The sequence below is a fragment of the Lepus europaeus genome, chromosome 18 (assembly GCF_033115175.1).
Source record: "Lepus europaeus isolate LE1 chromosome 18, mLepTim1.pri, whole genome shotgun sequence".
NCBI lineage: Eukaryota > Metazoa > Chordata > Mammalia > Lagomorpha > Leporidae > Lepus > Lepus europaeus.
Genome location: NC_084844.1, coordinates 74,813,791 through 74,830,557, shown reverse-complemented (window position 1 = coordinate 74,830,557; position 16,767 = coordinate 74,813,791). Strand labels below are relative to the sequence as shown.

The 16,767-nt window shown below is 40.2% G+C and overlaps 1 pseudogene; it reads right to left on the bottom strand.

Annotated features, from left to right (window-relative positions):
• Window positions 1–11,388: 11,388 nt before the first annotated feature.
• On the bottom strand, window positions 11,389–13,369 carry LOC133747037 (protein enabled homolog; annotated as a pseudogene).
• Window positions 13,370–16,767: the final 3,398 nt, after the last annotated feature.

Genomic DNA, 16,767 nt, shown 5'->3' with positions numbered 1-16,767 from the left:
TTGGATCACTGGAAATGGACCTGCCCTGGAGTCGAAGGATGCCCAGGTCAGAGCCACAGATCTTATTGGCTCTAAGCTGAAAAGCCCTTCACTCAGCCCAACTTCCAAAGTGACCACTGCAGCTGAGGGGACGGCCAAGTAGGGTCAGCAACATTGCAGGCAGAACTGTAAATTTCTTGTTAGAGATGCCACCTGCCTTTACCTGGCCAGCTCTCCTCCCAGGCCAGCCAAGTAATGAAAGTCAACAGAGTGCCTTCCCCTAGGAGGTTCACACCTCCCTTAGGATATACCCCATGTGAAGAGATAGATAGGTCTGGGCCTCTGAATTTACAAGGCCTAAAGCCCACCAGATTATTATCAAGCCCCTTCTATCAGGTTCTATTTGCCTCTCAATCAGAAAAATTACTTGTAGCTTAGACAGCACCTTTCTTAGCTCCTCTAATAATGACTCTGTCCTTTGTTCTAGGCCCTGTCTAGTGCACTTGGGCCTCATTCCTTTGTAATCATAACCTCTACTCTACCACCAATGGCTCTACTCCCAACATGTGTATACTGATGGTCCTCTTCCCCACTTAATGCTGTATAACTGTTCAAACCTGGTAAATGCCACTCTTAGGATCATTGGTTACTATCCTCACTCTGTCTTTTATGACCTTGTCTAAATATGATCAGAGTCGGTGAACTTGGAAGGCTTCCATAGCCTTGGCAACTCATGACGACAGCCTAGGGTGGTTACTGGCGCCATAAACTAGAGTGTCAATTTGTTGGGTCAACAACAGGAGCCACTGTGCACTTGCTCCTCATGTGGGATCTCTGTCCTTAATGTGCTGTACATTGTGATTTAATGCTATAACTAGTACTCAAACAGTATGTTTCACTTTGTGTTTCTATGTGGGTGCAAACTGTTGAAATCTTTATACTAAATTGATCTTCTGTATATAAAGAGAATTGAAAATGAATCTTGATGCAAATGGAAGGGGAGAGGGAGCGGGAGGGGGGAGGGTTGCGGGTGGGAGGGAAGTTATGGGGGGGAAGCCATTGTAATCCATAAGCTGTACACTGGAAATTTATATTCATTAAATAAAAGTTAAAAAAAAATAAATGTGTGTTAATTACAGAGTTCAACCAATGGTATTAACTATAACAAGAAAAAGTACTAAAAGGGATAAAGTATTAAATTGTGCATCAACAGTCAGGACAAGGGCTGATCAAGTCACTTTTTCTCATAATGTTCCTTTCACTTCAACAGGCTTCCTTTTTGGTGCTCGGTTAGTTGTCACTGATCAGGGAGCACATGTGATATTTGTCTCTTTGTGACTGGCTTAATTCACTCAGCATGATGTTTTCCAGATTGCTCGATTTTGTTGCAAATGAACAGATTTCATTGTTTTTTTTTTTTACTGCTGTATAGTATTCTATAGAGTACATGTCCACATGTCCCATAATTTCTTTATCCAGTCTACTGTTAACGGGCATTTGGGTAGATTCCAGGTCGTAACTATTGTGAATTGAGCTTTTTTGTTAGCCAATTTAATTTCCTTTGGGTAAATTCCAAGGAGTGGGATGGCTGGGTTGCATGGTAGAGTTATATTCAGGTTTCTGAGGAATCTCCAGACTGACTTCCATAGTGGCTTTACCAGTTTGCATTTCCACCAACAGTGGGTTAGTGTCCCTTTTTCCCCACATCCTTGCCAGCATCTGTTGTTCATAGATTTCTGAATGTGAGCCATTCTCACGGGGGTGAGGTGAAACCTCATTGTGGTTTTGATTTGCATTTCACTGATTGCTAGTGATCTTGAACATACTGGAAATGAAAACTTCAATCAGAGAAATAAAAATATGATTGAGAGTTTCAAAAGCAGAAAACATCAACGAGGAATGGATTGGATTTCTTATCTGGTCAAGACTTTGGAAGTAGCCCAGACACACAAAAACAGAGAGAAAATAATTTAAAAGAATGAAAAATGTTTTTGTGATACACAGGTTTAATGGTTTAAATGGCCAGATATTCATATGATAATGATTCCTGAATGAGGAGTAAAAGACATTGAGAAACTATAAAATGGAATAACAGTTGCAAATTTCCCTTGAAATAGACAAGGATATCAGGATACAGGAAGAAGAAAAGTCCCTAAGAAGACTAAACCAAAACAATCTTCTCCGAGGAATATTGTAGTCAAATTGTAAAAAGATAAAACAAGTAGAGGATCCTAAAGATAATAAAGTGTCAAATTATGTATAAAGAAAAACCAGTCAGACTGACATAAAACATTCTTAGCCAAAACCCTACAGGTCAGAATTACTGGGAGGATGTATGCAATGTCTGAAAATAATCTTCATGCTGAGAATATAACCAGCAAAACTATCCTGAAGAAGTAAATAAGAAATAAGGGATCTCCCAGATATGCAAAACTCAAAAAATTCACCAGTGCGAGATCAGCGTTTTAAGAAATTCTGGATTCCAAGAGGGTAGAATAGGGGAAGGACAAGCTACTGTAGGCTAGGGGGAAATAGTAACAATAGGGGCTGGCGCTGTGGATTACTTGGTTAATCCTCTGCCTGTGGCACCAGCATCCCATATGGGCACCAGGTTCTAGTCCTGGTTACTCCTCTTCCAGTCCAGCTCTCTGCTATGGTCCAGGAGCCCAGTGGAGGATGGCCCAAGTTCTTGGGTGCCTGCACCCATGTGGGAGGCTGGGAAAAAACACCTGGCTCCTGGCTTCTGATCAGCACAACGCTGGCCATAGTGGCCATTTGGGGAGTAAACCAACAGAGTGAAGACCTTTCTCTCTGTCTCTCTCTCTATCTATAACTCTACCTGTCAAATAAACACACAAAAAAAGAAAAGAAAATAGTAAAGATAGAGAAAGTGTACTCCCAGGGGAAAGTTGGAGGATAAACTGCATTGAAGATTCTACAGAGTAGACTTTTTGAATCTGTGTGGAAAATGGAGATATGCAGCAATGAGCATGGACAAAACACAATGACCCCAGCAGCAGAGAAAAGTGACAGAGAAAGTGCCAGCTTGGAGAGCAAGGTGAGATCAGACTGCAGCGGACTGTGACACTGGTGCTTTAGAATGAGGGACAGCCTAGAGGGCTATACTGTCATTGAGTTCAGCCTAGAGCCCTGAGGGGAATAGGAAGCCTGCTCACTCAATTGAAGAAAAGGGACACCTCTCCCCCTTTCCCCACCATGGTGCCTGGCAACCAGATGAGAAAGGGAGGGCATGCTTTTGGACAAAAGTAGGTAGCAGCTGTGGTGGCTCTTGTGCTCATACCTCATGACTGTGGGAGTCTTGTGTGCTGAGAGGGTGTGGGGGGTAACTGGTTCTCAGGGCAATCGTGTTGTGCAGTTTCACATGCTCAGAGCTCCCTGCCTGGCTGGGGTGGGTCACTGCAGTGGTATATGTGCTCATATTGAACCTGCACAGTTTGTTTTTGCAGTTCATGTGAAAGTGCAGATGAGCACTGTACCCACTGAGGGCTAACACCTGGGTATTGGTCATGTTGGAAGAGAGGAAATGAGGGTGTGATTACAGATAAGAGTACCCCCCTTTCTGCTAACAAGAGGAGATCTACAATGCCCAAATTGATAGTCACCCTGGATACTCTGACCACCCTTTAACAGACCCAGTACACATGCCCTGGGTACTCACTGCAACAGCGGAAACCCCACTAAACCACAGAAGCATAGTTCAAAGCCAAAAATAATCAGAGGTAAAAACCAACAATTATCTCCACAAATGCCTAAAATAAGTGCAGAAATTAAAGAAACAAGAATAAGGAAGTTGGCATAGTAGCAAAGTAGGCTAATCCTTCACCAGTGGCCCATGTGGGTACCAGTTCATGCTCCAGCTACTCTTCTGATCCAGGTTGCTGCTTGTAGCCTACAAAAACAGTGTGAGATGGCCCAAGAGTTTGGACCCATGCACCTGTATAGGAGACCTGGAATAGGCTCCTGGTTCCTGGCTTTGGATTGGCTCAGTATTGACCACAATAGCCATTCACGTAGTGAACCCACAGATGAAAGACCTTTCTGTCTTGCCCTCTTTCTTTCTGTAGTTGTATCTCTCAAATAAATAAAATCTTTAAAAAAAGAATAAGGAAGACAACATGGCTCCCCAAAGGATTGCAACACTTCAATATTAGAATATGAAGATGAAGAGATTGATTAAATGCCAGAAACAGAATATAAAAGATTAATCACAGGAATACTCTGAAGCATTAAGAAGCAAATTCACAAATTAAAGAAATATATACATGAGAGGAATAAAAAGTTTAACTATGAAATTGAGATTAAGAATTAAATATACCAAATAAAAAGTACAGTGGAAAGCATTAACAGAGCTGGTGAGGCTGAAGAATATCCAATCTAGAATAAAAAACCTTTTGAAATTGTTCAGTAACATTAGAAAAAAAAACAAAGAGGACATTTAAAAAATTATAAACAGTGTTAGAGATTTATTGAATGCTATCAAATGACCCAACATACAGGTCTTAGGAGTTCCTGAAGGTGAGTAGAGAGAAAAGTTAGAAAGACTATTTCCTGAAGAGAGCGGCAAGATGGCGGAATAGGAAGGGAGCACACTGATAGTCAGGGAAGAGACAGTTTAATAAAAGTGGAGATACTGCAGGGTCAAGGAAGAGTAGGGGATGAAACAGCAGAGGAAACTCTTCCGGAACTAGTGATTCACAGTGGACCTGCATGGAGAGCATGGAAGCCCAAGTTCGGGACACCAGCGGCAGACTCAACACACCAGCGCTGGAACGTGAGGTGAGCCAAACATCAATAGCCCGAGACACCAGCGGGCAAGCGGAAAGAGGAGACTAGAGGGAACAAGGCTTGAAACTCCGTGGGGAAAAGTTCACCAGGCTGACTAGAAGAGAGAGAGGAAAAAAAAAGTGACCGATACGGACACGAGTTTCTCTCTCTCAGCTCACCCCTCAAAGGCTAGCAAGAAAAAGAGCAGGCGCCATTTTGGAGATACGTCATAAGCAGGGCGACCTCAGATCTGCACCAGCCCTGAGCCTAGCAGAAAAACCTGACTCTGGGGGGAGGGGTTAAATAACAGGAGATTAGGATCTAACTTGGCAACCCAGTGGGAGACTGCAGGAGAATTGGAGCCCAAACCGAGGGCAGCAGAGATTCCCTGATGGTCCTTGGGAAAGAGCTTCCAATCTCTGGCTCCTGTGGGTATATCATTCACCTGCTAACTACCTCCAATTACGTTCAGCTGTGTGGAATTAGTTCCCTTTTGAATGAGAAAGAAAGAAAGAAAGAAAGAAAGAAAGAAAGAAAGAAAGAAAGAAAGAAAGAGATTTACCACACCTAACCTGGGAGTGTCATCTTTGACACACCCTCAGCCCTGAGGAACCAAACACAGCTCTCAGGCCACACTCTTCGCAAGCCTCTAAGGCTCCACCGAAAGCAGACAGTCCACTTAATATAGAGCCATAGTGTAACAAGAAAAAACACCACAATGAAGAAACCAAATATCTCCAACATGCCAAACAACAAATGCAAAAACCAAGGTAACAAGAACAAGGAAGACACTATGACGTCCCCAAATGAAAAAGACACCCCAATTCAAGATTATGAAGATGATGAGATAGAAGAAATGCAAGAAGCGGATCTCAAAAAATTGATAAGAACATTAAGAAGTTCTCAAAAACAAATTCTTGAACTACAGAAATCCTTAATGGACAAGGTAGAAAATCTCTCTCGTGAAAATGAAATATTAAGGAGGAATCAAAATGAAATGAAACAACTAGTAGAACAGGAAACTGTGATAGTGATGAGAAATCATAAAGAAATGAAGAATTCAATAGATCAAATGACAAACACATTAGAGAGCCTTAAAAACAGAATGGGTGAAGCAGAAGAGAGAATATCTGACTTAGAAGACAGAGAACAGGAAAGGAAACAGGCAAACCAAAGAAAAGAAGAGGAAATTAGAAATCTAAAAAATATTGTCGGGAATCTACAGGATAGTATTAAAAAACCTAACATTCAGGTTCTAGGAGTTCCTGAAGGCATGGAGAGGGAGAAAGGATTAGAAGGCATTTTCAGTGAGATATTAGCAGAAAATTTCCCAGGTTTGGAGAAGGACAGAGGCATCTTAGTACAGGAAGCTTATAGAACCCCTAATAAACATGACCAAAAGAGATCCTCACCACGACACGTCTTAATCAAACTCACCACAGTGAAACATAAAGAAAAGATCCTAAAATGTGCAAGAGAGAAACGTCAGATTACTCTTAGAGGATCTCCAATTAGACTCACAGCAGACTTCTCATCAGAAACCCTACAAGCTAGAAGGGAATGGCGAGACATAGCCCAGGTACTAAGAGAGAAAAACTGCCAGCCCAGAATATTATATCCTGCAAAGCTCTCATTTGGGAATGAAGGTGAAATTAAGACTTTTCATAGCAAACAGAAACTGAAAGAATTTGTTGCCACTCATCCTGCCCTGCAAAAGATGCTTAAAGATGTGTTACACACAGAAACACAGAAACATGGTCATCAATATGAAAGAAGGTAAAGGAAGGAAACCGCACAGCAAAAGATCACAGGAAGCTCAATTTCTCTTTGACATAGAATTAAACTCTGATTCTCTGTTAAGCAATGTGTTAAAGTAATCTATGATGTTCTCTTGATGTCTGTTAAATTCTAATTGTTCAAAAACAGCTGAATTTTTATTAAGAGCTATGGGTTATGTAAATATGTGCTTATTTTCAAAGATTTGAATAATCACCTTGTAACAATGATCAAATTTGGTCTATGTTATGTCATGATTTTAAGGAATCTTATTTCAACCAGATATTTTGGATTTTGAGCCTTCTTGGCATTCTTGACAGGCACTCAAAAAATCAAAGTTTCAAACAATCTGGAATTTAAAATTTCCAGTAAATCTTGGAGTTTGGTTTTTCCAGTTTGGGCCCAACTGAAAAAAATCAAAGGTCCTATGTCTCTCATCTTATAGAGACACCAACTAATCAGGCTATTTGGATTGTATTAGAAGTACTGTTAGGATGTGACGGGGTACCAAATTTTAAGTTTCTATAATGGAAAATGCTATTAATATAAATGTTTGAGAATTAAAAAGTCTAATGATCTTGTGTTACTAGACATGATAGTTATCTTAATGAGAAAGCCCCAGAGGCCTAAAGGGTTAAATACTTGTAAAATCCTACAGGTGCTTTCAAAAATACTGTGAACTAAGCAAGTGCCTCTTGTTGGTTGATGAGTTTATAATTTTAAACATGGCGACTTAAAGTCTTTTGTCATCCACAGTTATATATGATTTGCTGCTCATAAAACTAAAGCGTTGTTGGTTCTGTGTTTAGCTGTCCTCCTATAGTTTTCTATGGACTTTTCCAGCCCCTTCTATTCTATTCAGTACTTTGGGATGGCTCTGTAAACAGATGAAGCCAATAATGTATTAACAGTACCAACTGAAAGAAAGTATGGTTAACTGAGGTTACTAAAAAGCAATTCAAATCAATTGGCAATCTACAAAGAGAGTTAAAGATTTTAAAAGCTATTATTAAAATTGCTATATTGGTCTATTATGCTATGTTATATGTGTGTACATATTGTATGTCCACATGGGGAAATTTTATTAAGAGTTTTATTTTAAATGGCTTATAGATAAAATTGTCCATAAATTTAAGCTGCTAAAATCAATCAAAGATACATTTTAATTTGTGTGACCTGAATCTGTGTGTCATATGTTTTAAACTTGTTGGTAGAAAGAAACTAAAAACATTTTATATGGTTGTGCTTAAGTTTACTGGCTAAACAAACTACACCATGTTAGATATTTAAGAGGTGTTTCCAAATACATGATTCTTAAAATTTATAGAAGGCATTGGACCTTCTGGTAAATGTTTTCTTAAGTTGTTATCTAATGGTTGAAATGGTTTGCTAAGTATTCATGTAATATTGCTATTGTCAGCAAGCAATCTAGAACTTGCTCCCTCATTTCTCTATTCTAAGCCCAGTTTGTTGTTTCATTTCTCTATTCTCCTCAAGGTAGGAAACTAATTCTATTATGAAGGAATCTATAGGATGCACAATTTAATCTTTAGACCTTATAAAAGAGATGGCTAACATTTTCCTGTAATAGCATAGCCAAAATAAGAACTTAAATAATAATCTCATAGCTGAAATAATTAAAGAAAATTTCATATTTTGGATAAAGAAAGGGATGTCCAAATACAGAAAGCACATAGAACACCTAATCATGACAATCAAAGATATTCAGAACCACACATTTCAAACTTTCCACAGTAAAACATAAACAAAAGATTAAAAAATGTGAATGAGAGAAACATCAGATTACTTTCAGAGAATCTCCAACTAGAATCAGCTGAATTTTCATCAGATTCCACAGGATATGAGAGAACACAGTACAAGTAATAAGAAAAAAATACTTAGGAAAAAAAAATACCAGAATACTGTACACTGCAAAGCTTTCATGGATGAATGAAAGTGAATAAAAGACCTTCTATAACAAAAAGAAATTTAATTTGTCACCACTCATCCAGCTTTGAAAAACATGCTTAAGGGTGTGCTACACATAGAAACACAGAAAGATAGTCATCATTATGAAAGAATATGAAGGCAGAAATTCCCCCAGTAAAAGTACAACAGAAATATACAGTAAACATCAAGAATATCTATGGAAAAATAGCAGGGCCAAGTTGTTCTTTAGCATTAGGAATCTTAAATGGAAGTGGCCTAAATTCTTAAATTAAAACATATTAATTGATTGAATGGATTTAAAAAAGGCTTGTCTATTTGCTGAATATTGGAAACACACCTCACCAACAAATATACACACCAACTGAAAGTGAAAGGATGGAAAAATATATTCCAATTTAAAATAATGCAAAAAAGAGCAGGTATAGCTATCCTAATATCAGACAAAATAGACCTTAACACAAACATTGTTAAAAGAGACAAAGAAGGGCACAAAGAAATGAATAAAGATGAATTCAACAGTAAGATGTGACTACAACAAATCTTCAGCATTTTAGTAAAACTTCAGATAATCAAAGATTTCTAAGCAAATATGGCACATAACAAGTCAAGCATAAATCAAGATGGGGACCCTGGAGAATTTCTCGTTTCCTAGATTTTCCAGAAAGTGATCATAACAACATACAGGGCTTTCTTCTCTATTTTAATCTTACTGGTTCCAACTGCAAGAAGAAGGAGTGAAATCCATACACACAGCACCTGCACACACATGCACACATAAGGTGGTAAGTAAAGTATCTAATTCCTTTTTCCCATCACCTAAGCCTTGCTTTAATTCACTAAAAGAAACCTGCAGCTATCTTCAGTGGTTTCCCTTTTTCTAAAGATTTCTGTAACCTTAATTGTTGCCATCATTATTATTTTTTATTTTTTGCATTTTAACATAATGAAAATTAAAAGCAACTTCATAGTCAGAAAAGCTGAATACCTGTGTAACTGCAGGTGCACCTAAGTAAGAGTACCTGCCAAATTTAGTGATCAAACTTTTTAGTTCCATGATAAGCAATGGCTCACGTGACATTAAGCATCATTTTTCAGAGCATTGAAATTAGCAGTTAAAATATAGAGAGGTGAAGATATGATGTAAAAGATTAAGTACTTGGTTTCATTAACATGTTTACCAATTCAAGTCACAAAACATTCCTCATTATTATTCATTCAGGTAATTGAGAAAGTGCATAAATTAAATAAAAATTATTCCTTCCCTTCCTCCCACTCTCTTGTACTCTACAAAATGTCTTCCCTGGGACTAGGCCTTGAAAAGTCCACTACATATTAGTATGACATCCATTATTGCCTGCAATTTAAAAAGCTCAATTTGTGGTGATTGTAATTACATTATAAAGATATAAACACGAAGAAGTCTTAAAAAGATTGAAAGCTACAGTAAATCTACATTTGACCACTGTTTTGTGTTATGTAGAAGTCATAGATTTGGTAAAGCATTGAAACAATTTAGGAATCATCTAAATCTTTAAATTCTGGATGAAATTCATGTTTTAATCCACAAAATTGCATGAAGGCTTACTTCAGAGACCTCCTATCATTCTAAAATTCCTCAAGCTGGACAAATCACTTTTAATATAGTTCATTATGAATATCACCCTTCAATAGTACATCCAATTGTTTGCTCTGCATTTTATGATGTTAACCTACATAGGGCTGATCTTAATTATTCATGGAATATCAAACATGATAGAAAGACAAAGCTGAAAGAAACATTTACAATACAATAGCATAATTTGCTAAATTCATCAGTAACAGTATTCTATTTTTAAAAATATTTATTTATTTGAAAGTCAGAGTTACACAGAGAGGAGAAGCAGAGAGAGAGTGAGAGAGAGAGAGAGAGAGAGAGGTCTTCCATCCGATGATTCACTACTCCATTGGCCACAATGGCTGGAGCTGTGCTGATCTGAAACCAGGAGCCAGAAGCTTCTTCCAGGTCTCCCACATGGATGCAGGGGCCCAAGGACTTGGGCAATCTTCTACTGCTTTCCCAGGACACATCAGAGAGCTGGATCAGAAGTGTAGTAGCTGGGTATGGAGATGAGCCCACATGGGATGCTAGTGCTTCAGGCCAGGGCATTAACCTGCTGTTCCACAGCACTGCCCCAACATTATTCTCTTTAAAAAAAAACCTTCTTAAGTCTTTCTTCTCTTTATTTACCAATGGATTGTGGAAAATGTGTGATTTTATATTCACATGAAAATATTTCAATGCACAATGATCTTGCCTGGTGGAACTCTTATCAAACTCTTTTCCACTCTGTTGTAAAGGTGAAAAAAAAAGCAGCGAACCAGGAGGGAACTAGCTTGTTACCAGTCATAATGTCTGAAGGCTTTCAGAATATGTTGGTTTTTCCCTCCTTCTGTCTCTGCTTTGTTCTTTCAGCTCACAATGTGTAGGCTGGTGTGTTCTTAACAGTTGTTTGTAGGAATAGTTTTTGTTTTGTTTTCTTTTGGTTTTTGAAAGGCAGAGTGGATAGTGAGAGAGATAGACAGAGAGAAAAGTCTTCCTTTTTGCCATTGGTTCACCCTCCAATGGCCGCTGTGGCCGGCGCATCTCGCTGATCCCAAGCCAGGAGCCAGGTGCTTCTCCTGGTCTCCTATGGGATGCAGGGCCCAAGGACTTGGGCCATCCTCCACTGCCTTCCCGGGCCAAAGCAGAGAGCTGGCCTGGAAGAGGGACAGCCAGGATAGAATCCAGCACCCCAACCGGGACTAGAACCCGGTATGCTGGTGCCACGAGGTGGAGGATTAGTCTGTTAAGCCATGGCACCGGCCTGTAGGAATAGTTTTGCTCCTGACTAAAGTCCTATCTCTCCATAAGTTACTTCTCTATGTAGTATTTGCCTTGCTTAGTTCCTGCCTGATTGTATCGATAAGTTCTTCTTTTAGATTTTCTAATTCTTTTCTCATTTCTTCTTTTTTTATTTTTTATTTTTTATTTATTTATTTTTTATTTTTGACAGGCAGAGTGGACAGTGAGAGAGAGACAGAGAGAAAGGTCTTCCTTTTGCCGTTGGTTCACCCTCCAATGGCTGCCGCGGTAGGCGCGCTGTGGCCGGCACACCACGCTGATCCGATGGCAGGAGCCAGGTGCTTCTCCTGGTCTCCCATGGGGTTCAGGGCCCAAGCACTTGGGCCATCCTCCACTGCACTCCCTGGCCACAGCAGAGAGCTGGCCTGGAAGAGGGGCAACCGGGACAGGATCGGTGCCCCGACCGGGACTAGAACCTGGTGTGCCGGCGCCGCAAGGCGGAGGATTAGCCTAGTGAGCCACGGCGCCGGCCTCATTTCTTCTAAAATATCCTGCTTCAGTCTGTTATATTAATGTCCTTTTGTCTCAACTCCATTGGCATTGGGCTGTGATGAATGTGTGAATGTTGGTCTGGAAATGACAGGTGACTTGCTGCCATTCATGATATTTGTTCTTTCCAGGTGTGCTTGTTGATGAGGCCTTAGAAGTTACAGGCTCAGAATCTTCACTTTTGTCTTCTTTCTGTTCTGTTTCTATTGTTGATCCTTTTTCAGCAATTCTTCTCCTCCTGGACAGCAGAACACTCATTGCTTCCATTAAGACACTATCCCCCAAAGTTAGGGGTCCACGTCCATGACCCATATCTGTTTCAGATGACACTGAGATCACACCAATAGTATTTCCTCCACTGGGGAAGGAGGCATCCTTGACCCGCGACACTTTCCTAAGTTTTGCTTTAGCAATTGCAGCTGCAAGTCCAGTTAAAGGGTGATTTCCTTCTGACACAAATCTGGGAAAAATCCAGATGCAGGGAGGCGAAGGGCAGGAGGTGGTGGTGGAGGTGGTGCTTGATTAGGAAGAGGGGGAGGTGGAAGTGGTGGTGGAGGCCCAGCAGAAGGTAGTGGAGGAAGTGGAGGGGGCCCAGGGTGGGGTAAGGGAGTGCTGCCTGGGCAGGACCTAGCTGGAGAAGGGCAAAAGGGCAAGATGCAAGTGTTCCCTAGACAATGCCCTGTTGGGCTAGAGTCTCAACTGGCTGAGAGGCTGCCTGCAAGCCTGGCTCAGAAGCAGGGGAGTCTCCCAGCACAGAATTTAGAGGTGTAGAGGTGTCTCAACGGACGCAGAGGCAGTGGCACTGGTGACTGCGCTTGCACTCCCACTACAGCTGCTCCTTTTCTAACTGGTCCTGCTGCTCTCACTCAAGCCACTCCAACTCCTGCTGCCCCCATTCCTCTCTCTCTCTCTCTCTCTCTCTCTCTCTCTTTCTCTCTCCAGCTGTTCTTGTTCTAGTCACTCCCTTTCCATCGTTCTCTTTCTAACCTCTCTCTCTCCAACATTCCCCATTCCATTCTTTCTCTCTCCAGCCTTTCCCACTCCAGCTCCTTTTGTCTTTGCTGTTCCTGTAGTAACCTTCTTTGAATTTCCATTTCTTCTTGGGATGGGCCATTCTGAACTTGGGCAGGTAGTTGCGAATGTTGTCTAGGCAATGTTGGCCCTGTTTCTTTTGAATTTAATACTTCTTAGGCACATATCATGGCACTTGCAAAGCCACTGGCATCCTTTTTGCTGCCAAAGTTGAGATCATACACCTGTCTAGCATCTCACCACTGGTGGAAGGTCTGTGTAGCTTGACTATTTCAACCCTTTAGGAATGGCACAATTTATTACAACTTGATGGTCCTCAATCTTCTTGCCCTCCATTCTGCATGTGCTGTTGCCTGCATGGTGGTAGACATGAACTCTGCTAAACCCAGTAGAGCCACCAGCTGGCACACAGTTCTTATTGGAATCATCATAAACCATCACAGCAGCACTTGCTTGACAGATGTGCTGTTAACTCATGGTGCCAGTGGTGCCAAGGCTTCCTCAGCAGCCGGGAGACACGGGAGGCATGAGCCAAGGGAGTTTCTGCTCCAGGGGTGGGGGAAGCAGCTACAAGCCATGAAACAAGTGTCCAGCTCCTCCTTCAGAGGGCTGGGGGCTACACCATCACCTTGCACAAAGCCAAGGCAACAACCATAATGTGAGAAGCTGGCAAAAGAAAGGCTGGGGGAGGGGTGAGAAGCTGAGGCATGGAGTGGGTCCCCAGCTTTTGCTGCCTCCCACTATCTCCTCCTTGTCTTTATCCTCTTCCTCAACTCCTCTGAGAGCTATCTCATCTGCCCATGGAGGGGTGCCCACCAGGGCTGTGTACCAAGGCCATGTGCAACCCCAAATCATTTCTTATAGTCACCTTGCATGTAAACGGACTAAACTCTCCAGTTAAAAGACACAGAATAGATGGATGGTTTAAAAAACAAAATCCATCTATTTATGGCTGACAAGAAACACATCTCACCAATAAAGATACACATAGCCTGAAAGTGAAAGGCTGGAAAAAGATACTGCATTCTAGCAGAAACCAAAAATATCTGGTGTAGCCATCCTAATATCAGAGAAAATAGACTTTAACACAAACACTATTAAAAGATACAAAGAAGGGCACTATGTAATGATCAAGTATCAATTCAACAGGAAGACATGACTATTTTAAATGTGTATGCACCTAATTACAGGGCACCTGGCTATTTAAAGAAATGTTGAAAGGCCTACAAGGATACATAGACTCCAATACAATAGTAATGGAGGACTTCAATACCCCTTTCAGCAAAGGACAGATCAATGAGATAGAAAATCCACAAGGAAATAGCAGATTTAATCAACACTGTAGACCAAATGGAACTGACAGATATCTACAGAACAGTTGCAGAATACACATTTTTCCCACCAGTTCATGAAATTTCTCTAGGACTGACCACATGCTAGGTCATAAAGTAAGTCCCAGCAAAATAAAGAAAATCAAAATTATACCATGCCTCCTCTCTGAACACAATAGAATGAAGTTGGAAATCAGCAACTCAGGAATGTCTACAACATATGGAAACACACAGAGACTGAACAAAATGCTCCTGCATGAACATTAGGTCACTGAAGAAATCAAAAGAGAGATAGAAAGATAAAATCTTTGGAAATTAATGAAGATGATGATATAACATATCAAAATTATGGGATACAGCAAAAGCAGTGCTGAAAGGAAAGTTTAGAGCAATTGAAGCGTACATTAAGAAATTATAAAGGCACCAAACAAAATAGCTATTAATGCATCTCAAAGACCTAGGAAAACAAAAGCAAACCAAACCCAAATCTAGCAGAAGTAAAGAAATCATTAAAATTAGAGAAGAAATAAACAAAATCAGCAAAATGAAGAGCTGTTTTTTGAAAAAAAAAAAAAGCAAAATTGGCACATCACTGGTCCAAACTAACCAAGAAGAAGAGAGAAGACTCATATCAATAAAATTAGAGGTGAAAAAGAAATGTAACAACAGGCACCACAGAAATAAAACAAAACCAGAAATTACTACAAAGAGCTGTATGTCAAAAAACAGGGAAACACAAAAGAAATGGACAGATTTCTCCACACATACAACCTACCTAAATTGAACCATAAAGACATAGAAAACCTAAACAGATCAATTATAAAGACAGAAATTGAATTAGTAATAAAGATGCTCCAAACAAAGAAAATACCACCATCACCTTACTTCCTAAACCTGAAAAAGACACAACAGAGAAAGAGAACTACAGATCAATTTCCCTGCTGAACATAGATGCAAAAATCCTCAACAAAATAATAGACAATCGAATCCAGCAACATATCAGAAAGATCATTCTCCTGGACAAAGTAGGATTTATCTCTGATATGCAGTTATGAATCAACATTCACAAATTAATCAATGTGATACATCATGTTAACAAGTTGAAGAATAAAATCCATATAATTAAATCAACAGATTCGGAGAAAGCATTTGATAAAATACAACACCCTTTCATGAAGAAAACTCTAAGCAAATTGGGTGTAAAAGGAACTCCCCTTAACAACCATGGCAATTTATAACAAACCCATGGCCAGCATCATATTGAATGGAGAAAAGTTGAAAGTATCCCCACCATTATCCAGAACCAGACAAGCAGTCCCACTCTCATCATGACTGTTCAATATAGTCCAGGATGTTCTAGCCAGAGCCATTAGGCAGGAAAAATAAATCAAAGGGATACATTGGGAAGAAGACAGTCAAAAAATCCCTGTTTTCAGATGACATGATTCTGTATATAGTAGATCCAAAAGACTCCACTAAGAGAATATTGGAAGTCATAGAAGCATTTGGTAAAGTAGCAGGAGATGAAATCAATACACAAAAATCATCAGTCTTTGTATACACAATGTCATGGCTAAGAAAGAACTTCCAAGATCAATCCCATTCACAATAGCCACAAAAAATCATATAGCTTGGAATAAATTTAACCAAGATGTCAAAGATCTCTACAATGAGAACTATAAAACGTCAAAGAAATAGAAGAGGGTACATGTCGGAGGCCACCCGACAAACCACATGGAGACACGCAGCACTCAGTCAATTCATCACCACGTTTATTGCCTCATCGCGTTCCAAGCCAAAGTAGGGGGCCCGGCGATGAGGGACTGGAGGCAGTCTCCCTAAGGAAACCCTTCAGTCTCCAGCCGCGAGCACCAAGAAACACAAGGATATATACCCCAGACCCCATACAGATAACATTCATTGTGTGTAATCATGCATAGCACAGGAACAGAGCAAGTTTACAAAGTAGCAATGATCAGGGTACAAGCTCTGAAGATAGTGCAAAGAACATCATAAACCTTCATCAGAAGTCACATCCTGCCTACAGGAATATGGGACGAAAAGTCTTGGAAACAGGATTAGATAAGGGACAGCCTCAGCCTGCTGCATCTCATGTCGGGCCAGGGCCACTGGCCCCGACAGGTACAAAAAATTGAAAAGATCTTCCTTGTTTATGGATTGGAAGAATCAATATGAAAATGCCCACACTACCTAAAGCAATTTACAGAATCATGGCAATGCCACTCAAAACATCAAGGACATTCTTCTCAGATATAGAAACAGTGATACTGAAATGCCTATAGAAACATAGGAGACCCTGAATAGGTAAAGCAATCTTATACAACAAAAACAAAGTGGGAGGCATCACAATACCGGATTTTAAGACATACTATAGTGAAGTAATAATCAAAGTAGCCTGGTACTGATATAAAGACAGATGAATAGTAAAATGGAACAGCATAGAAACACCAGAAATCAATCCAAACATCTACAACCAACTTATCTTTGACAACAGAGCTAAAATCAATCCATGGAGCAAGGACA